This window comes from Microtus ochrogaster, linkage group LG5, assembly GCF_000317375.1.
Source record: "Microtus ochrogaster isolate Prairie Vole_2 linkage group LG5, MicOch1.0, whole genome shotgun sequence".
Lineage (NCBI taxonomy): Eukaryota > Metazoa > Chordata > Mammalia > Rodentia > Cricetidae > Microtus > Microtus ochrogaster.
Window position 1 is genome coordinate 5,287,077 of NC_022031.1, and position 23,975 is coordinate 5,311,051.

Consider the following 23,975-nt stretch of genomic DNA (forward strand, 5'->3'; position numbering starts at 1 on the left):
AATACTTCTGTTGTAAGATCATTGGCTTCTGGTGTTTTCATGTTGTTTTTCAGGTTGTTGGGTGAATTCTTGCCTTGGCGCCTGCCCATCTCTTCCTATTGATCCTATCTAATGGGTCTTTTAAAACCTGATCAGGTTTCCCTGCTTGCCAAATGCCCTCGCTCTGTTTACTGGTCCCTGCCTCAGGCTAAGAACCCTCTCACCCCTCCGAAGGACTTCAGGATCAGGACCAAGCTCACCGTTTGCCAGTGACCTTGCCAACATAAGGCCTACCTCTTTGATTTAATTGTAGTGGGGCGATATGTTCTCGGTGTTGCGCGCGGTCCCTGCAGCCTGCTTCTGCTGCTGGGACAGTTCCTGCTGCCAGCAGCCTGTGTCCTCTGCTGTCACTCCGGTCCCAGGCGGTCCCAGCTGGTCCCAGCCGGTCCCCACCGGCCGTGGTAGGCGTCCTCTGCCCGCGTTCCGCCGCCCGGTGTTCCGAACACCACGTTCCGCCGCCTGGTGTTCCGACCGCAGCGTTCCCTGTGCTATATATAAATTACATCAGTGGGAAAACATTCATTTGACTTATTTTCATCTATTGAAGTAAATTAAAGTTGAAGTGTGTGGAAATTGACAGACAATAGCAAAGAAAAGAAAAAGGAATGAAAGTGAAGCTGAGAAAACCTTTTTAAACTTATTTTTCTCATTCTTACATACATTTAATAGTACCTTACTTTCATAAGGAAAATGTTTCCACAGTCATTATTCATTTATTTAGTATACGAGTCCTGCAGGTTGAGAATACAACCCTACTACATAAATAAGAAATCTAAATTTTAAACAGAATAAGCCTTGTCCTTTTCAATGCAAGGTAGCAGAATTAGTTAGTGGCACTGGTCTTCCACTTCTATGTCTGGCCCTTGTCACTAGAATACAGTTTCTAACTTCACCCAGCTGAAAGCACCTGGAAAAAAAACAGGTTAGACAAAACAAATCCTTTGTATTCATCAACACCAATAGTTAGTAATACTGAAAGAGCAATTATTGCATACTAGATACTTCACACACACAATAAAATTGACATCTGCTTGTGTAGTGATAGGTCTTTCCTTCCAGTTATCTAACACCCTGATTCTCATCTTCCCTTTCTTCCTTTTGTTTTCTTCCCTACTGGACATTGAACTCAGGGACCTTCCCATGTACTTCTTAACTATTTCTCTTCACTGTTTATTTTATTTTATGTTATTTTGAAACAACATGTAAATAATTTGGCCAAACTGGCCTTTGAACTAACATCCCAGTGCATGCCAGTCTGGAGTTTGTGGTTCTCCTTCCTCAGTTTTCGAAGTAGGTAGCTTACAACACTAATTATAATTAGAGGCCAGGCTATAATTTTCATGATCATCAAATATTCTGTATCTGAGGTGAAGTCACTTGCTCTATTTGGAAGAGGACATGTTCATCTTTGAAATTACCAATTTGTATTTCCTAGTGTTTACAGTTTTTAGTCTACTTATTTAGCCTCCATAAAATAACATGGTTCCATTTGCACATCCATAGTTTAATACATATTAAAGATGTCTTAAAGATTAGACACACGGAATACTTACAGGAGTCAAAGAACTGCTGGTATAGAAAGGCAAAACCAAAGAATGAGAAAAAAAGATAATGGGGTAAAATAGGCATTATGTACATATCTAAAGGAAGTTTCTCATTTACTATATTGCTTTAAACTGATGCATTTCTGTGTCTGGGCCTCTGCCTGAACAATGATAGGACCTTCTTCACCCCCATCCACTTTGTCACTGTCATCTGCTGTGGTTTTCTTTTCCCATTAAATACCCACTGACACAGGACTGTGCTTTGTATCTTATAGTCAGAGGATTTTTCAGTTTATCCACACAAATTTCACTAGTACCTAGTGCATGTTTAATTTACACTGTATAAACAGTAGATAGAAGAATACATTATAATGAGACTTAAAATAATCATACTGTATTAAGCACAAGTTAGATGTAGAAACAGATGAGATGACTGCTTACACTCCAAGAAGATAAATGAGATCATTACTGATTCTGCATAAGTAGAAAGAAGTGAATTCCCTGAAAGTGATAGGAATTAGATGATGCTTGAGCTTGCTTCTAACTAAGACTTCATGCAAAAGTAAAGGCATAATGAGCAATGAAAGCATACAAAAGCTGAAGCACAGAGAACACAAAAGAGCATGGCTTAGTGGGAGGGAGCTGATATGGTTAACCTAAAGGGGAACAGGAAAATTATGTTGGTGGAAGACCTAAATACTTCTACATATTCTATTGATATTAGTATTCTATTAATATTAGACTTTTACTTTTTAGACAGCAAGCAATCATTTGAGTATGTGACTGAGGAAATGTGGTGTGAGGGAGGAAGAGATGCCCAAGGTCTCCAGCTTTAGCAAACAGAAAAAGATCATAGGAGTGAAATAGAAGAAGAGGAAAGACAAAATAAGTACTGAAAGCTCAGATATAAAGTATGTAGAAAGGAGAAAAATAAATGATTCTACTACTGAATATGAATTCATAGAGACAGGCAATTCATTACAATAGCCCTTGCAATAAAAATGTCTCCCATTAGAGTCCATTTGTAAATGAAACATAATTAATCATTTCTGAATGTTTCATAAATATTGGACCTAGTCCTAACCATGAATAGCTCATCTATTCTGCAGGGAAAATACTGTAATATCTAATAAATTGCTGCTTCAAATGTTCTGTGTACATTGTCGACTATGAATAGTATCTTAAAATTATTATTCGCCCCTAGGAAGTAAGTTTTCCAGCATGCTAAGTTCCAATTAATGCTAAATAATTGGTAAAGGACAACTGTTATTTAAATGACTCTTTTGCCTCTGCTTATAAAGCACATAGGCCTTTCCTCTCTGGCTTAATTAAAAATAACAAATATACCAAAAAACAAAGAATGTTCATCAGAGCTAAACAAATGCAGGTTTTCAGTCAAGTAGTGGTAGCCTTCCAAGACACAGAGAACACAGCTTTAAAAGATGGATAAGGTTTCATCTCCTTAATTCCACAGAGGTTATTGAGTACCACTTTCAAATACTTAGGGCATCACACAGGTTTTTTTGCATGCGAGATGACCTTAGTAGTCAAGTCACCATGAAGAAAAATTCAAGACTTCTTCAGATTGCAAAATAATAGTCTTCAGACACCAGAATAATTTTTTTCAGGCCATCCTTACTGGTGCTAGAAGTCATGAGTATGGGGTAAGTTATTTTTATGGACAAACTCAGAGCCTGCCTAAGAAAAGTAACTATAGTAAAGTATCAGTGGTAATATATTTTGGACTCCATTGACATGGATTCTGTAATCTTTCATGATGGTTCTTGAAGATCTTAGGAAAAGAAAACTCCATGAGTCATAGAATGCCATACAGGACCTTGACAATAAAATTAAAATTCTGGAAGTTAAGTTCTCATCATTGAAAACATGAAATCAGTAAGGAACAACAAAATGCAACATCACTTCATGATAAAGGTCTTGGAGAGAGCAGGAATACAAGGAACAGACCTAAATATAATAAAGGCAGCATAATGCAATCCAACAACCAACATTAAACTAAATGGAGAGCAATTCAAAGCAATCCCACTGAAATCAGGAGCAAGACAAGGATGTCCACTCTCTTTGTATCTATTCAATATAATACTTGAGGTTCTAGATAGAACAAAAAGTCAGCAAAGGAAATCAAAGGGATACAAATTGGAAATAAGAAGTCAAACTTTCACTATTTTCTGATGATATGATAGCTTACACAAGTGACCCCAAAATTTCTACCAAGGAACTTCTACAACTCATAAACACCTTCACCCACTGTCTAAATTTCTAGCATTTCTCAAAAATAAAAGCTCAAATTATTTTTTTAATTTTATTTTTTTATATTAAAAATTTCTGCCTCCTCCCCGCCTCCCTATTCCCTTCCCCTCCCCCATCCCCCTCCCCCCACTTTTCACACCCACTCCCCTCCTCCTCCCTCTGCAGTCCAAAGAACAGTCAGGGTTCCCTGCCCTGTGGGCAGTCCAAGGTCCTCCCCCATCCATCCAGGTCTAGAAAGGTGAACATCCAAACAGGCTAGGCTCCCACAAAGCCAGTACATGCAGTAGGATCAAAACCCAGAGCCACTGTCCTTGGCTTCTCAGCAGCCCTCATTGTCCACCATATTCAGACAGTCGGGTTCTATCCCATGCTTTTTCAAATTCTTTTGTGAGACTCCTGACAGACTCCGACCTATAAACAATATATATTTGTATGTGTGTATGTATATGTGAGTGAGTGAAAATTCAAGTTACATAAGTTAAACATAAAATTGTGATACCAAAACAGAATAACCATTTTTATCCCACAAAAGAAAAATGAGAGCATTTCATCATGGTTTACCTTGATTCCACCACTTGGAAAGACAAAGCACTAAGATTATCATAAATTCAAGTTCAATCAAGGTTATATGGTGATTTCTTAGTCAACCCAGGCTACAGTATGATAGAACTACTACATGAAATATATAAAGAGACAAAAAGTAAAATCAACCTAACATTTGTTAAAAATAAGCTTTGCAGCTTTAGGATTCAAAGCTCATGAACCTTGATGTGTATTCCAAAGAGCATGCCAATTCTATCCCTTGTTGCTTGCAAACTTCAGGGATTCATTTGGGGCTGGTCCTGCTCAACACCTACCACTTTCCTAGTCAGATTTTACATTTTACGTGTTCCAGGCACATCCAGCTTCCTACAGTCTCTACTATAGCCATTGTTCATTGTCAAGCTTCATGTTTGCCCTTACAGGGGCTTCTCACAGGGCCTCTGACTCTGTTACACATTATCTGACCTCCAAGACTTTCCTTTTAAACTTTAGTAGATGCCTTTGTGACCCCAAAACTCTTGTATTATGCATGCTTGAAATTTCAGTATCACATGAATGACATAAATGGCCAACTTGGTACACAAAATGCCAAGAACCTTAGGTCAATTCCTTCGGCAGTCCAGGTTACTCAACATGGATACAAACTTTTCTAAAAGTTCCTAAGTGAACAAAGAATCCTGGATTTCTCTTCTCAAAACGAACACATTTAAAAAAGTTGATTTCATTTTATGCCTGAATGATGAGTGGGATCTGTCCACTTTCTGAGATTTTTAGCATATTTCTTTCCATGTCAGTGAAAAGTACTTATGTTCTTTTTGATGGTGCAAATCTCTCTAGAAACTACACATTCTCTAACCGCAATTTTATTTACACTTGTTTTGATCTGAATTGCAAGTTTTCAGATCTCTGTATTCTGTTCTTCACTCACAATTTTCAGAGTAAATCAGGCTAAAATTACTCAGTAATAAAAACATCCCATGGGGCAAAAACTTCTCATCAAATCAAGTGGTCTATCACTTTTAAACTAGTTCCTCACAAAATCTTGAAGTATGAAAAAATGTAGAGAAATTCTTTGCTAAAACATGGATAGCCTGTAATCTAAACCCTGTTATAATTCCAATCAGTAATTTTCTGAGTACATATTTTTTTTTCTCACTCCTTACATTCCTGCCAGGATTCTTTCTTTGGGGATCTCCCAATAAATCTGTGGTTTTGTTGTTTTTATAGCACACATATCCAAACATTTCTAAAATCTTCCCACAACACTTTCAAATTGTTCTGTACTTCATGGTTTGGAAGTAAGATGAGAATTTACTTCTTGGTGTAGATTTTCTCTCAGCCAGAACTATATCTCTATGAAAACATAAGTGGTACAATTTAAAAAGTGAAGTATTAGACTTAAGCTGTTTCCAAAAGTTTTAGTTAATGAAAATTGGTAATATTGCTTCCGAGTTTAATGAGAGGCAGAGCATTTTGGTGGAGAGGGCATGAGGGAGCAAAGCCACTATTGTCAGAAACGGCAGGAATAAGATAAATACATTGTAGGAGGCCAGAAACAATACACACCCATCAATCTCATGTACTCAAGTGTCCTACATCCTCTAGTCAGGCCTCATTTTACCAAGCCATCACCTCTCAATACTGACATCAGATTAAAAATTCATCAGTGTATTAATTCATTGATAAAATGGAGATAGAGACAGAGACCCACACTGGAGCACTGGACTGAGCTCCCAAGGTCCCAATGAGGAGTAGAAGGAGGGAGAACATGAGCAAAGAAGTCAGTACCACGAGGGGTGCACCCACCCTCGGAGATAGTGGGGCTGATCTATTGGGAGCTCACCAATGCCAGCTGGACTGTGACTGAGAAAGCATGGGATAAAACCGGACTCTCTGAACATGGCGAGCAAGGAGGGCTGATGAGAAGCCAAGGACAATGGCACAGGGTTTTGATCTTACTTCATGTTCTGGCTTTGTGGGAGCCTAGCCAGTTTGGATGTTCACCTTCATAGACATGGACGGAGGGGGGAGGACCTTGGACTGTCCACAGGGCAGAGAACCCTGACGGAGGGGGGAGGGGAAGAAGGGTAGGAGGAGGGGGAGGGAAATGGGAGGCTGGGAGGAGGCAGAAACTTTTTTTCTCAATAAAAAATTAAAAAAAATAAAATTAAATTAAAAAAAGATTTAAAAAAAATCACAACTCAATATTCATTTTCTTCTGCAAAACCACGGATCTAAACATTGTTGCACTGGGAGTCATGCCCTTAATGTGAGCCTTTAAAACTCACTATATAGAAACTACATCACATATAAACACATATGCACAGCAGAGACACTATCATTCCTGCTATTCAAATTTCAAGAAAAATATTCTGAACTCTCTGACAATATTCAGAATTATACAAAATTAAGAAACTGTCTACACACACACACACACACACATACACACACACACACACAAACCTTACAAAAAAAGTCTTTGCACTGAATAGCTTTTTAGGGTGTTTACTCAAAGAAATGAGAAGGAAAGGAAATCAGGAAATTGCATACTTGCGATAGGAAAATACTCCTCATTTTCTTTTTTTTTTTTAAGCAACCTGCTGTAATTTTTAATCTAACAAGCCTATTAAATAGATGGGCAGTAGGCACATCTTTTTTATATTTATTTTATTTATTTATCATGCACACAACACTCTGTCCGCGCGCATGCCTGCAGGCCGGAAAAGGGCACCAGACCCCCGCACAGATGGCTGTGAGCCACCATGTGGTTCAATTCATATTTAGCCCCAGAAGGAAACCAAGGTTCAGAATGAAGAGTAAGCTAGGGCTTCCTACAGCAGGATTTGTGACCCAGATTTCCTGCCTTCCCATGTTTTGCTTCTTTCAAATTTCAGTTTTCAGGAAGCTTTCTCCCTTTTGATGAAGCAGCACAAGGGAGAGTGTGGCTTGAGATTATGCATGTGTGATATTGTTAGAAAGTTCGCATAAAACCCATTCACCAGAAGTTGCAATTTTTTGTCCTTGTGATTACTTTTTAAAACCAGGAACCAGGATTTGTCCTGCAATAGTAGCATTACATACTTTGTGTTTTTTGAGAATAAGTTTTTTTGTCACGTATCAACAAGATAAATAGGAAAAATGTGAATACATTCAAGATTATTTCAAACATTGAGAGAAAATATACACATGAATATATAATTATTTCAAAATATATAAAAATACAGATGAATGATGGAATGATGATAAGCACCATGTCTTTTTCTCCTTTGTCATCAATGTGTCATTGTTACAATATGAACAATTTTTATTAGCCACACAAATTATTTTTATAAAATTAGATAATTTCCATTGTATTTATATTTTGCCTTGGTCAATTACACTTTGAAAAAAATCTTACAAATTATAAATGAATAGAAATTTTATACTGTAAATTTTTAAAGTTAATTTTAGAATTTCTGTCCCTAGAAATCTACAGTGTCTTAATTTTATTTTATTTAAAGTATACTGATTAGGAATAGTCATTTATCTTTTCTTCTGAAAATTTCATGTTCTATCTGACTCCTTTTAAAAGACAGTTCCTCTATTGACCTTTATCTGTAAGAAAAAAGTGAGTATTGGCTTGCTTCCCTTTCTTTGATTGGACAATGGAGAAAAAGAAGCATCCTGGCCTCACTAGACTATTAATTACCCATATTTGACACATACCATTCATTTGGTATATGAACTACTAAACATTCAAAACATTCTTTCTAGTGGAATTCAATGTGATTGTTAATCCATTTTGCTGGAGTTTTTACATTTCAGAATACCCAGGGATCTTCCAACTCTAAGTCACTAACCATTTTGCTCATGTTTATAGTAAAGAATCTTGGTCCATGAAACATATTACATTGTGATACCATAGAGTTTGTACTTTAATATTTCCATACAGTATTCCTTTTCTGGCAGGAATACTTATGTTTGACAGAGTTACTTGGTCGAATCATCAGAATACATGCTGGACTAAAAGTCTGGAACCTGCAACTGCGAGGCTAGTCTCATACAGCAACTAGGAGTTTAGAAATATTTCAACCCCTTTTAAGTCACCCGTTCATCATTAAATGGAAGATTCAGAAGACACCTTTTCTTTCTTTTGTTCTCAGTCCTAATATTGTGAGACTCTGTTGTTTATATTCTAATCTGGAGGGAAAACAGGCTTCTATACTTCTCTGTGGAATTTGCTTGTATTTACTTCACATTCTGTCAAATGCCCCAAATAAATACTCGAGTAAGAAATTGTATATATTGAAGCACACCAAGGGAGATAGATAACCTTAATTATTTTTATAAAGTAAAAACATTACATTATTTCCAAGATGCTCTTTATAGATTTGCCTATAATTACAAGATAATCTGATTCAACAAAATATGGAAGAATAATAATATGCTGATTATATTAAATACTCAACTGTGACATAGAAAAATATTCACCATTTTATTAGAGAAACAAAAAGCAAATTTACATAACATCTTGACTAACAATTACTTTCTGGTGCTGAGATAAAATGCCATGACCAAAAGCATCTAAAATAGTAATTTATTTTTGCATTGCCGTTTCAGAGGGCTAGATGTCCACATGGCAGAGGACTAATGTAATCAGAGCAGGAAACTCAGAGAATCTATCTGAATCCTATGCATTATGTGTAGAATACACACAAGAAGTGAACAAGATTATAAAACCTCAAAGATACCCCAGAGATAGGCTTTCTTCAGCAAAGTTGTACTTCCTGAAGGTTTCATAACCAACCCAAACAACACCATGAACTAGAGACAAACTATTTAAATATATGAACTATAACGGAAAATTTTCTTTAAAACCATGACAATCAGTCTCTGACTCACACAGGCTCATACCCATATCATAATGAAATACGTGGTCATAATTAAAAAGTTCAATAATCTTTAATAGGCTCAACATTGCTCAGATATTTAAAGTCAAAAGCCCAAAATCTCTTCTCAGATTGAAGGTCGTCTTTTTACCTTGCTACCTTGTAAAAACAACCACCCAGGAAACAGGGAATGCAAGCAGGAAGTAGGGTGAGGTTATAAACCTTCCAAGCTGCCCAGGGATGGTTTTCTTCTAGGAAAAACACACCTGCTAAAGATTCTGTCACCTTACACAAAAGCACCATGACCCTATGGGAACAATTTCTCATAGAAACCAAAACACCTACCTAATAAAGCATGTGTGAAGACCAATAAAACAAAAATATTAACTATGATTGACTTTAGATGGAGTTTTCTTCTAATTTTATTACCTAACTCTAAATTTTCCTGGCTTAGAGCAATTTTTATAACAAAAGAAATACATTTAAGAGCAGATTGTACCAGTTACAAATGATACACATTATGCAGAAGCACTCAGGCAGAAAATAGTAGCGATTTTTAACTACTCCGTATAACCCCATATCTTCACCAGTCCCCACAGTTGTTAGAAAAAGTTAATTTCCTAAAAGGGCAACTTCATTAACTTTAGTCTCACAGATCAGTGCTGGCCAACAGCCCATGTAGAGATAAAGTCACTCTCAGAGCGAACTGCCCTAAATTCTGTCAGTCAGTAAGTAGCTGGATCCGACAAGGGTGAGCAGGGTGCATGGGGAGAACAGCTGAAATAATTTCATCCTCAAAACCGAAAAAGTCATTTCTGATTATCTGTTAAAGTGGAATAAATAAACTCTGGTTTTAGGTTAGCAAGCTAAAATCTGAGAAATTATTATGGTCGGACTACAACTGACCCTCACTGTTCTTAATCTCTGATTCTGCTATTTTCCTGTTGTCATGAGAGGATACGAAGAGTGGGAGCTACAGGTAACAACTACATAAAGTCAGGTTATAGCCACGTTATGCAGGGCATAGCATATGTCCATTTGAACAAAAAGAATCTAGCAATACAGCAAAGCCAATGGTTAGGAGCCAGTAGATATAGGATACAGGTTCTTTAATTAGTTGATTTTTCATTGAAAGTAATTTTTTCATATAATATATACTGATCACACCTCTTCTCCCTCATCTTGTCTGAATTCCTCCCCACCTATCTAATACTGTGCCGTTTTTTTTCTCTTTAGAAGAAATATTCAAATAAAAACACAAACAAACTTGAATAAAGCAAAGAAACCAGACAAACAGAAAAACAAACCAAGAACATTACACATATATACACACATATACACACATATAAACACAAACAACTAGAGGCTTTTAAGAATGATGCACCAACCAATCCCTGAATTAGAAAAGAATATGTATTGCTCTCAAATAAATGTTTACAAAGTACAAATAAGCAAGAGTGAGACAGAACTCTGGTTCACGTATCTTTGCACAGTGTTGCTGGATCCCTAATATCTGCTAACAGTACAACTGATTACACTGGGGGAAAAGACACAGCTAAGATAGTGAGACCATTACAATGGGAGTGATTAGAATCATATTTTTTTTGGATTATTGAAGACTGTCTTTTGCTCATTCTGTAATCATTGTTTCTCTTCATTAAAAAAACATTTCATGTTTAGAAGTTTGAGAAAATATACATATGACTTGTCTTTAAAAATAAATCTAAGCTGGGTGGTGGTGGTGCATGCCTTTAATCCTAGCACTTGGAAGAGCAGAGGTAGGTGGATCTCTGTGAGTTCAAGGACAGCATAATATACCAGAGCTGGCTCCATGGCAGGCTCTAAAGCTACAGAGGAAACCCTGTCTCAAGAAATCAAATTTAAAAAGAAAGAAAGAAAGAAAGAAAGAAAGAAAGAAAGAAAGAAAGAAAGAAATTGCTAAAACAAAGTTATACTACTTGTCATAGAATTTATATATAACAAAATAAATAGTAGCAGATATTCTTTTAAATTTTTAAGTTGTAAAAGAAGATGTGTGTGTGTGTGTAATGTGTGTAATGCAGAAAAGATTGAGTACATGAGAAAATTAAGTATATGAGTGAATTTAAGTGAATAGGCAGTTACTGGAGAACTGACTTTCTGTCTGGACAGAGTGACACTCAAGAGACACTTGATCCTATGGACACAGACAAATATTCCAAAGAAAATTACAACCCTAAGGGACGAAAAAAGATGGGGCTATTTGGGCAATTCAAGTAGCTGTTCTCCATGAGCAACTGCTACAACTATATTAATATTATGATTTAGATCATAGCCAAATTTTAGAGGAAGACTATCTCAATGAAAGATGAATAAGCAAATCAAGTAAAAAGTGGTTTAAAATCCTTGATATTGTTTTTAGGTGTTAGCTACATGTAGGAGATAGCAGATGCCATAGACCAATATATCTATGGAAGGATTGTGGGCCACAGTAAGTGCAAAGGTGTTGAAAGGGGCATTCTGGCAGGATATTGCTGAGGAGACATGAAGGTAGTGGTGGATTGGTAAAGCAACACTGGAGAAAGGGTTCTGTGTAAAGATATATATATATATATATATATATATATATATATATATATATATATATATATATATATATCACAGTCTAGACAGCAGACAGAAGGTCAATGCCTCTGGAACAGAAACAGAAATATAGGTGATATTGGAGACAGAATGTAGCCACAAGTAACAGAGGGTCTCAACTATGAAATGCTTCAGATTTGTTCTAAGTACAATAGAGAGCTTGGAATGTTTCAACCATTATATAGAGACCAAAAATATATCCAGATGGGTCATAGTAGCTGCAAGAGAAAAATTTTCAGCTGGGAACCAAAGGTAGAATATGCAAAACCAAGCAAGATATTTGGTGATACCACTGAGATAGACAGGTGTTGCCTACACTGCAGGTATGTTTTGAAAGCAGAGCCAACAAGACTACGAGAACTTTGGATGTGTACTGTAAGAGAAAGAATGGAGTAAAGCATCTTGATTTTGTCATCTGTTGGCAGTAACTAGAGGTTTTTTTTTTATGTATTTGGTAATCTGAGTATGTCTAGCTGAAAAACTCAATTCTGTGTATTGTTTAGGTGGCTAGAGCACATCTTATCTGGTCCTCACCCAGGGTAGTACAGACACCTCTGCTGGTTGAGCATAATTCTCCACTTAGCCTTTTCTTGTGACTAGTGAAGAATGTTATACTAAGGTGAACTCTTATGTGGCGACTTAGTTCAAGAAGGAGAAAGGAAGAAGGACATGATATACACCTGCAATTCCAAAATATCAGGACGCTTATCCAGGAGGATTCATGACTTGCAAAATGCCACATTTTTTTTCCATGAAGGAAAGTAAGAAGAACTCTTGAAATGCCGAAGAAAGGAACTTTTCACTGATGATCAGATTGCATAGCATACCTATTTTCTGAGTTTTTGGATTAAGAATCTGGACCTACAGAGTTGTGTTAGTGTGGCAGTGAAATTTTGTAGAAGATAGAGGAGGCTGTGGATCATGAACATTGTTCAGGTCTGGAACATGTCAAAATTAAGATGTCTATAAAACATCTGAGTGAAGATGTCAAGTACAGAGTTTAATATCAAGTCTGTAACCAGGAAAAAGGGTCTGGATGGGATGTTTATATTTGGAAATCAACATTGTATAAATAAAATTCAAATCCTTGAGAAAGGGTCAGAAAAGAGAGTTGACAAAAGAATTCCAAGCCCTTAACTCTGCAGTCCCAATACATGAAGAATGAACTGGAATACTCAAAGGGAACAGTTATTAAGGCACTTTGAGAGGTATGAAACGAGTCAAAAATGTTTTCAGTAAGAATATATTGAGTCAAATGTCCTTCAAAGTTCATGTAAACTTAAAATTCATTATGGATTCTGCATTGTAGAAGCTATTTAAAAGTTTCGAAAAAAAAGAAGCAAATCTTTATATCTGCCAAATTTAGTCTGTGGGTTAGTACAGAAAAAAATAAGAGAAGGTGTACCCTAGAGTCATAGACTCAAGTGTTTTTTTAAGACAGCTACAGCTACAGCTACAGTGGGAGAGAGAATCTATTTACATTGTCAGTTATCTAGGAAAATGAATTTTTTTCCAGGCTCAAGGGACTCCCTTAGGAAATTGGCACTGCCCAATGTAATCAACATAAGGCGGGCAAGACCATTATAGTCTAGGTTGGAGTGATGACTCAATGTTTAAGAACATTGACTGTTCTTCTAAAGGATTTTAGTTCAAGTCCCAGTATCATATATGTCAGCTAACAACTACATGTAACTCCAGTTGAAGGAGATTTGATGCCATCTTCAGGCATCTAAGGACATTACTTGCACATGGTACTTGCACATGGTACACAGACATACCTGTAGACAAACACCTATACACATCAAAATAGATTTTTTTTTTAAAGACGGGGTTTTCCTGTAACTTTGAAGCCTGTCCTTGAACTAACTCTTGTAGACCAGGCTGGCCTGGAAGTCACAGAGATCTGCCTGCCTTTGCCTCCTGATTGCTGGGATTAAATGTGTACACCACCACTGCCTGGCTCAAAATAGATACAGTTTAAAAATTAAAGATAATAATTAATTATGAAATTAAGTGAAAATATTTTATTTATTTTGCAATCTAATGTAATAAGAGCGGCGGGGCTGCGTCCCCAGCACCCCAGCCACCTGGCTAGCTTATGCCTCGAAATAATTACACAGACACTGTATTCTTTTAACCACTGCATGGCCCATTAACTCTAGCCCTTAAAGGCTAATTCTCATATCCCAATCAACCCATCTCTAATAATCTGTGTAGCATCAGTCTTACTGGGAAAGATTCTAGCCTATGTGCATCATGGGTCGGAGCTTCATCGATCGTGTCTGCCTCAGAGAGCAGAGCTATCGCATCTGCCCAGGAGAGGGGAGCATGGCGTCTCTGAGCTCACTTCCTCTTCCTCCCAGCATTCTGTTCTGTTTACTCCACCCACCTATGTTCTAACCTATCAGGGCAAGCAGTTTCTTTATTTAATTAACCAATGACCTTCCTCCATCAATCTAAAGGTAGGTTGGTAGCTATATCAGAGAGGATCTGGGTTTACCAATGTAAGAACTCAGATTAATTTACCAGACCACTTGTCATGAAGACAAGCAACCCAGTAAACTGTGTTATTATTCCCAAATACTGTATCAAATTTTAGCCACAAATTCATCTGAAAGAGTCTTGTGCACTTTGCTAAGAGAAGGGCAGAGAGTAACGTTTAACCTGGTATCTGCAGTGTGTGAGAAGGTAGGACACAGTTGGAGTATATAGGATGGAAGGTAATAGACCACAGATGCCTCAGAGAGCAGATGTTACTGCTCTTCCATCCTACTGTGTGTTATTGACATTTATGTGTAAAACAGCATTCGTAGCATTCATATGTGCCAAAACTTATCTTGACTGGTTACCACATGACTACATAGAGATATACTAACTCTAATATCTTCATTTTTAAATGTAGAACAAAGACAAATGACTCCAGAATTGTGTAGTGAACAGGACTGAGGATTGAGATCTAAAAACAAGACAACTTAGTGACTGATGGTCTATTTCCCCACTTTTCACACCAGAAGACGGTGATCTGTAGGATTTATCAGCCACTGGCAAGTAACTAAAGATAGAGACAGCAGAGAAGTCATTTGCTGCTTTTCTTGTGTTCCTCTCCTCACATCCTAGGCTCAGAATGTCTATGAGCAAATGTTGGGTTGAAAACAATTGAATTTGAAAGTATTTTTTTAAGAATTGTTATTATTGCTGGTGTTGTGGTTTAATAGAAATGTCTGCACAACTCTGTGTATCACTTCTACTGTGAAACTGTAAAGTTCATTCTAGGGTCACATTGGAGAAAGAAGATGTTCCAATCTGCTGTGGTCTAATGTTTTTCCCATCCCCATGGAAGACCTGTGAAGTGTTTTTTTTTTTTTTAATGTTTTTGGTTCCCAAGAGAATATTAAAATAGTAAACAATCTTTTTTTTTCTTTTTTTTTCTTTTTTTTTCTTTTTTGCCAGGAGGTGTTTTTGGAGCCTTTTCTTCCTTTCTTACTATAGTTACATCCTCTGGCAGAGTTATGAAAGAACATTATCCACTGTCAAAGGGATATGATCCCTGCAGCCTCAATTACCAATGAGGCAAAAGTCATGACTGTGAGTGTTAAAAAACTCACTGAGCTTCTTTGCTGATCCCAAAGCCATCTATTAATCTATCCCTGGGGACAGCAGTGCAGATGTGGTAACTGCAAATGAGCCTTACCAAGGAACGTGATGGTAGCCCTCAGCAGAGATATCAATTGGGCATGAAAGCCCTTGAAAATGGTGTTCCAGGAGGGAAAGGGCAAAGCTACTTTTTATCCAAAAGAAATTGAATTCACTGGAAAGGTATTCTACCAAAGTAATGAACAAGCTGGGTTTTCTAAGACTTGAGGATTAGTTTGAATACTTAATGTTCATCAAATAAACACAGGAAGAAAGCACAAATGTTCAGAAATATTAAGATTAGAGGCATGCTTTCTGTGATTATCATGTTCTTTGTATTTTTATCCTTAAATATGAAGAAAAATCAATCCTTTTTCTATTTTGCTGTTAACTAAACATGTTAATGATGACAATTTTGCACACAAGAAGGTTTTAAGGATTAAATATGCATTTTTCCATATTCAAAATTGTTCTTATATCACAAAAGATACTAAGTAATGTGTATTATTATTTTCACATTGGAACAGGTTTTATAAATTCGTTATTCTAAAGAATTTGAACATTTCCATCCTTTTGTAAACCTGAGTAAAATTTTGTGTTTGCTATCAATACAACCTGCATAAATACATATTTAGACATCATTCTTTTTCTTCCTTAGTGCTTCAACAGACATAGGTTAATTATAGCCCTCTTACATTCTCAGACCTAAGAAGGTTTTAGAGTTCTTGTCAGCACATTGTTCCCAGCAGCCATCATCAATTAATCAGAACTGACAAGAAAATTAGAGCTTCTTTGACCTGCCAGCTTTAGAGCATGTCAGCTCTTTGGGAGATGGCAGTTCTTATTCACAGCTTCCCAAGGGATCTGCTTACAGTCTGACCCAGAGCCTTCCTTTACCAACAACTTCTCAGTGTTGTTGACAGGACATGACTAAACAAGGAATGATCCCTACAATCCATTTTATCACTATGTCCTTGCAGGTTGTCACAACTAGAAAAATGATGTGGTTGGTACAAGAATCAACCATGAGTGTCTGTACCACGCTTTGGTACTGTAGTATTTTGGGTTTTCATTCAAATAAAGATACCAGCTGACAAGATGAACACCAGTGTCTGGGCAGAGCTAAGGAAGTCAGTGCTTATTTTACACCATGCTAGACTTTAAGGAATTTTTTGTTTTATTTTGTTTTGTTTTCCTAAGGAATCTTTAGTTCTTCCAAAATGGTTATATCCTGGAATGAAAGTCCTGAATAGACACCACAGGATCTTGAGACAATTTTGTTTTTGTTTGTTTGTCTCAAATGATTAAACACAGATTTTAACTACTAGCACTTCTCAACTAATTCAACCACAGTAACCCACTAATACTTTTTCTGTAGACAAGAGCAACTTCTCTTTTTGAAAATTTCTTTGTCAGTAAAGCAGTGTCTAAGCTGATTGACAAAAGGGTGTTATAGTTTAATACATGAAAGACATCAGATAGAAGAGATTTAAAACATCACTTTTTAGGTGTTCATTTTTTTTGTAAGAGAATTGTTTGTTCATGTTTCATCATTTACAAGAAAAAGCTTGTTTAAAGCAGTGCCTTGGCATAAAGAATATGTTCTGTGTTTACAGATAGAACACAAAAATTGATAATAATACATAAGCTAGAGTTTAAAAATCAAACAACTTTTCATCCTTAAAATTATTTTTAGCACATTAAATTAGGCCATAACTAATAAGCAATCATCTAAAATATAACTCAGTGTGTCCTGGACTATCTAACTTCTGAGGTCAGTTTGACTGAAGATATGCTAATATGGCAATTGTATTACTTTCATCTTCATAGAGGAACAAAGAGTAGATGGAAGTATTATATAGATTTTGGAATGACTCCTACAGTTGTCTAGGTTTACAGCATGTACTTATTGATCTGATTTTAATTTATTTAGTCCTGAAAGCTGGGTTCACCATTATTTTCATTTTGTGGATGAGACAACTGAACCACAAAGAAAAGTTCCTTAGTTTGCCAAAGTCACATAGTCAGACTAAAATTAATAAATGGCTTCTTAAACCTGTGTCCTACAGGTGTTTACCATGTTCATATTAAATGTGTTTTCGGCTTCATATTTCACTACTAAAGGGAATGGATCAGATACTAGTGAACAGTACTTGGTATGTAAACTATAAGATTCTGTCACTATAAAAAGCATTTTTCACTATTGTAGTACACATTTTATAATTTTAAGTGCTTATAAAATATTTTAGCTATAATTTTTCAAAAGTGTTTCAAATTGTTTCTATAAAAACACAATAAGAAGTAAAACTTAAGAGTGTGAGAAATCAAAATACCATCAGACAATAAGAAATTGGATAATTGTGACTGATGCACAAACCATGTACACAGAAATAGTAAAAGATTTAAGAACAAAAAGTTACACTGGATATAGATTTTGAGTGAACTCATGTATTTCAGGACTTTGACCTTTGTTATATAAGTAAATAAAAAGGTCAGAAGCTGGCAAAGGTGTGAAAGTTTACTAGCAAACCATTCCTATGATTCTTTGCTAAATAATACATTAGATAAGATGGTGCATGCTTGTTATTCCTACATTGAGGAAGCTGAAGCCAGGAGAATGAAGATTTCAAGGACAGTCTGGGAAACAAGATAACATCCTAAATCAGAAAAAGGAATGAATAATGGCCCAACTATGGGTACTTGAATACAGTGACTTCACACTTTTGAGGAGGGTACAGTCTTAGCAGAAACTTTGCTATCACACTGGTACTTGTTAATAAATATATTTAAGGATAGCGCATTTCTCCCTTCACTATGATTTTCAGAAAGTGCTCTGATCATTGTAATGAGGTTGTATAGGTGGATCTTAGCAAATGTTTGGTAGGTGCCCATGGTCACACACTGAAAGCAAACAATAACAGGGACAGAAATCTTAGAATCAGAAGTTAAACAAAGAGACATGAAAATTGTGGTTTCTCAACAGAGAACATGAACATTGATCTAGAAGATGCAATGGTGCTATAGTTATTAAGGTAGAATGAAGTAGAAATTCAGGGTAGTACATCACAGGACTGGAAGTGGAAACTTTATGGAGAGAACTCCTGAATTCAACTCTCAACAATGTATTTGCTGTGTGATTTTGAAAAGATATTTATAGGCTTTTATGCATCTTCATATCAATAATAAGAATTACTTCACAGAATATTAGAAACTTAAAATAAGTAAGCAATTACGAAGTATTTTAAAGATGACTATTTCTATTAAATATGAATTTGTTTGTGGTTAATATAGTTTTAATCTCTTTAATTCTCCTTATTGATCTTTTTTTTTAAATTTGTTTTCAAATATTTATTTATTTATTTATTTATTTGTTATACAATGTTCTGTCTGTGTGTATGCCTGCAGGCCAGAAGAGGGCACCAGACCTCATTACAGATGGTTGTGAGCCACCATGTGGTTGCCGGGAATTGAACTCAGGACCTTTGGAAGAGCAGGCAATGCTCTTAACCACTGAGCCATCTCTCCAGCTCCCTCCTTATTGATCTTAATTCTGTGCTCTACTTTAGTTCTTTACACTTGCCCAGTCTTTTCTTCTAAAGGCGATGGCGCTTTTCTTTTATTGTATTTCTAAATTCCCATGGGCCTGAATAAAGTATTATTAAATTCACCACCTTCTTGTGGAAACTGAATCTTAGGAAGGATAAAATCAAACTCTTTCAACACAAAACAATTACTTTATAAAATCTCATAGACAGGTTCTCTCTGGGCATATCACAATGTAATCAATCACCTATTCCTAAGCACTAAACTGAGAAACGATTTTTCTCTGAAGTGATGTTTCTCATAGGTTTTTTTTTCATTTGTATTGTTTCTTCAATCTTCAGAACTAAAATGATATTATTATACACTTTGGTAGTTTGTGTTCAGTGTCAGTGGTCTCTCTTTAGCATCCTGATGTGGAATGTCCTTCTGTATATGTATTGCTTTTATTGGTTAATGACTTAAACTTTTTGGGCCTATGACTTAGCAGAGTAAAGCCATACTAGAAGAGATATAAAAAGACAGTAGGTGGAGTCAAGGAGAGGCCATGTAGCTGCCAAAGGAGGCAGACATCATGTTGTTTCCCAAGAAGTAAGAGGTAACAAACCATGAACCTCATGGTAAAATACAAAATATTAGAAAAAGGTTAATTTAAGAGCTAGCTAGAAATATGACTGAACTGTTGGCCAAACAGTGTTGTAATTAATATAGTTTCTGTGTGATTATTTGGGTCTGGGCAACCAGGAACCTAACAAGCAGTCTCCTCCTACAGCATCCAGAGAGTGCTAGAAATTGTGTAAGCTACTCTAAGCAAACAATTTTCTATTTTCACAGTTGCACCTTAAATTCTTAAAGGTATATACCATATAATTGGGCACCATGAGCATGGACAGTATTTCTGACAAAGCAAGACTGGAGACATTGAATCAAAATTATGAGCCTAAATTGAATATGTAGTATCAAACAGAGAACCATTCATCATGGACTGTTGTGACATTCTTTGGCAGTGCTGTCATTTAGGAGGTGTGTTACACTGCTTAGGTCCATTTCTTCTTACAATTTCTTGTTCTGCTTTTCCATGAAGATGCTTAGAAATCTTCATTGTACCCTCTATGCATATGAATCATAACCTCTAAGACTTAGCATAACTAATAGCCAATATCATCTTTCCTGTTTGGTTCATAGACCATATTAACACAGAAAGATGAGCTTTAAACTGCAACCAGTCTCTTTTCTCTGTAGAAGGATGCTTAAAATAAATCTCATCTCAGAATTGAGAATAATAGATGGTTATTTATTTAGGGGTAGACTCACAAATCAGAATCCTCTGCTGGAACAGAAACAGAAACTAAATTCTACAGCCAGAAGAGAGTGGATACATGCTTTACATGGGCAAAAACAGTATAAGAGGCCAAGTCCCAGTGGGCAGGTAACTTGAAGGCTACTGGCTATAGGACTTTCCTACAGCACCTCCCCCTCTTGTTTAAATAAGAGAGTTCTAAGCCTATTGCAAAATTATACACAATAAGAGCAAATATATTCAATAGTTATCCTATCACATGAGTTTAAGTCTTATATAAAATATAACTTGGCCAAGTCATGAGAGAAAAGTAACTACAACTATTTAGTCTTCAACCCCATTGAAGATCTGACAAGGGAAATAATATTACTTAAGTAAGCAGGAAGTGCAGTCAAGCAACTTCAAAAATGTGCAACAAATGACAGAGACAATTGGCAACCTAGGCAATCACCCAAAGTCTCATTTCCATTGCTGAAGTAACCAACTTTGGATAGGGCCTACAGTAACTGACAGGCCATTTTCAGAGGCAGGAAATTTTTTAAAACATCTTACCCTGTCTTGGAAAGATTTGACAGTCCTGCTTATACATTTCCGGATTCCATGTACCTTGTCAGTGGTTGAGGCTTGGGCAGTTCCTTGTCCAAAAGCCAATTTTGCCAAGAAGAAAATAAGCTCCAAGTGGAGTGTCTTTGGTGCTCAACAATCTCTGGGGAATAGATCAGTACTGACAGAAGCAATCATGTCTCACTTCAACAGAACCCTAAAGTTATTTAAATGCCATATTCTAGAGCTCTTTGAAGTGGTTGAAGATTACCTGTATATGCAGAATACAATCTCTATGTATGTAAAGAACCTGCTTAATCTAACTATAAGTATAACAAACATAGATGACTATTGATCTATAATTCTTAATACCTATATAACTTAAAGACTAAGACTTCATATTAGAATATTATATAGTAACAACTGTGCAACAAATGAGGACAATGACCTCAAAAATATAAACAGTATATAACTATCTTGATCAGAGGTAGAAATAGACATTGAAATATGATAAATATATCCTAAAATTATTTCAATATACAAAAATGTTTTAAGCAGAGGTAAAAGCATGCATGCATATGATATGACAAAATAACTTTGCCTAGATATACAAATATGGTGGATGAAAATAGGAACATATTCAATATAATTAAGTTGGTATCAGTATACAAGAATCTATACCAATGTAAATTGTCTATAAATAATGGCTCACAAATATTCACTCTATTACTCACTATTATTATTAATGTGAGTAAGGTTACACTAATCTATTATCACATCCAATTTTTCCTTTATTTTTTAAAAGAGATCCATGAGCCTACAAAATTTCCCCCTCCAGCCCCCAACCCTATACCAATTATAATCATTCCCTAAATGATACCCCTAATCCTGAGGATAAACTTTGTTGGCAGAGGGAACATCATCTTCTAGAATTACTTCCAGCTATCATGGGGGTGATGTTTTTTCCCCCTATGGGATCCTCTGAAAGTAAAATGATGGTTAAGTTCCAAGATTACTGTCTTGTATAATTGCAAATAGTCTCTGAGTATTTGGTAAAATTTTTCTGAGGTTCTTATTTGGAGTTCTGGCCAGGATGTTGTAAAAAAAAAGTGCACAAAGTTGGAACCATCTTGAGGAGCTGGTACCCAAAAACAGGTCTTATAGTAGCACTATCAGCATCATGATGTCATATCAACCAGGAGGAGTTATTGTTGTGGGGCTCCATCTTCTTCCTGGAAACTTCAAAGATTACTGCAGGAAAAATCATTGTTCATTGTGGAAAACTTAAACATTATTTATATATAGATACAGAGGCATATATATTCAATGAAAGGTGTGATAGAGACAAAAAAGATATAAAGAGAAGTAATTTTTTTTCTAAATTCTTTTTTCTTTCTGTCCCATACCAGATGGCTCTTGACTTAAGACAGAAACTCTGAATTTTTCTTTTAACAACATGCCTGGATGGAGAGAAGGACACAGCCATTGCCAACTCCAAAACCAACCAACTTTGTATATTCATACACACACACACACACACACACACACACACAAGTTGAAATGTATGTATCCCACATTGGGTGCCAGATGAAGAAGGATGCTTAAAAGAAATCCCACACTAGCTCAGAATTGAGAATAATAGATGATTATTTACTTAGAGGTTGACTCACAAATCAGAATTCTCGGCTGGAACCGAAAGCAGAAACCAAATCCCACACCTGGAAAAGAGATCAGAGGCATACTTTACAGGGCATAAATAGTATAGGAGGCTATGTCCCAGCGGGCAGGTAACTTGTAGGCTACTGGCTGTAGGATTTTCCTACAGCACCTCTCAGCTGAAATCTCCATGACTGTGTGCCAGTGATAACTGTTGGTATTACAAACGCAGAAATATAAGTGCTAAAATAAGTTATGTTGAGATAAGTTTTACTCATTATTGATCAGGGAAGAGATTGTAAATGAATTTTACTAGAAAACTAGAATATCAAAAGTACCAAAAAAAAAAAAAACATGAAGTGTGCTTGTCTGGGCAACAAGTAAACTCTAACCTTGAGTATATTGTTTAGTAGGAAGAGGGTTGGGGAAGATGATGACACCTGAGGCACGGTGGGTGCGTGCTTGAGAAGCACTAGAAGATTCAGTTATCATTCAGTGGTCATGAAAAATTTTAAGAGATTTGGTAATATGAAAGTGGTACCTTAGAAGAAATTGTCACTAGGACAGAAGCTGAAATGCTAATATACAAAAAAAAATCAAATTACTATGAATTTCTAAGTCAGGGAGAAATCTTGCTATATATTCAAAGTAGCATTCATATTTCTTTAAAAAAGTTGTTTCCATTTCGTTCTAGAGAGATTATTACATAGCATGAGTAAATAAAAAGTATACATAGAAATACTTTTCTATAAAATACTGAAGAAAGCCGAGCGTTGGTGGCGCACGCCTTTAATCCCAGCACTCGGGAGGCAGAGGCAGGCGGATCTCTGTGAGTTCGAGACCAGCCTGGTCTACAGAGCTAGTTCCAGGACAGGCTCCAAAGCCACAGAGAAACCCTGTCTCGAAAAACCAAAAAAAAAAAAATACTGAAGAAAGTGCTGTAAAACTGTGAACACATAGTCTTTGCTTCAACTCTTCAGTGTGTTCCTGTGCACAAAAATGATCCTGAAGTTTGTTGACCTGCCAGTCTAGTCTTCTCATTAAGTTCTCTGCCAATGATGGACCTTGTCTCAAAAAAAAAAAAAAAAAGAAACGAAAAGAAAAAGAAATGGAAGGCTCCTGAGTAATGACACCAGTGGTTGTTCACTAGCTTTCAAGCATTTAAACATGAAATGTCTGTATTTAGTTAAAACTTATCAATATTGGCCTAATTTGGCCCATAATTGCATAAGAAATATATAAGAAAAATACACACCTGTCTTAAATCTCGAGTATTGCTTCAGAATTGCCTAAAAACTGACTTGTTATAAAGAATGTGGAGATATCATGTGGAATCAGAAAATTAACTAGAATCAGTTCTGTACCTTTTTATCATTAGAAAAGTGAGCTGCAAAGGCCTTTAAAGTAGATTTCTGG

At 36.2% G+C, this 23,975-nt stretch overlaps 1 protein-coding gene across 8 annotated transcripts in view; it reads left to right on the forward strand.

The window, feature by feature from the left end:
* Ralyl (RALY RNA binding protein like) overlaps nt 1–23,975 on the forward strand; it is a 781,615-nt gene that overhangs the window by 616,754 nt on the left and 140,886 nt on the right. The window lies entirely within an intron of this gene.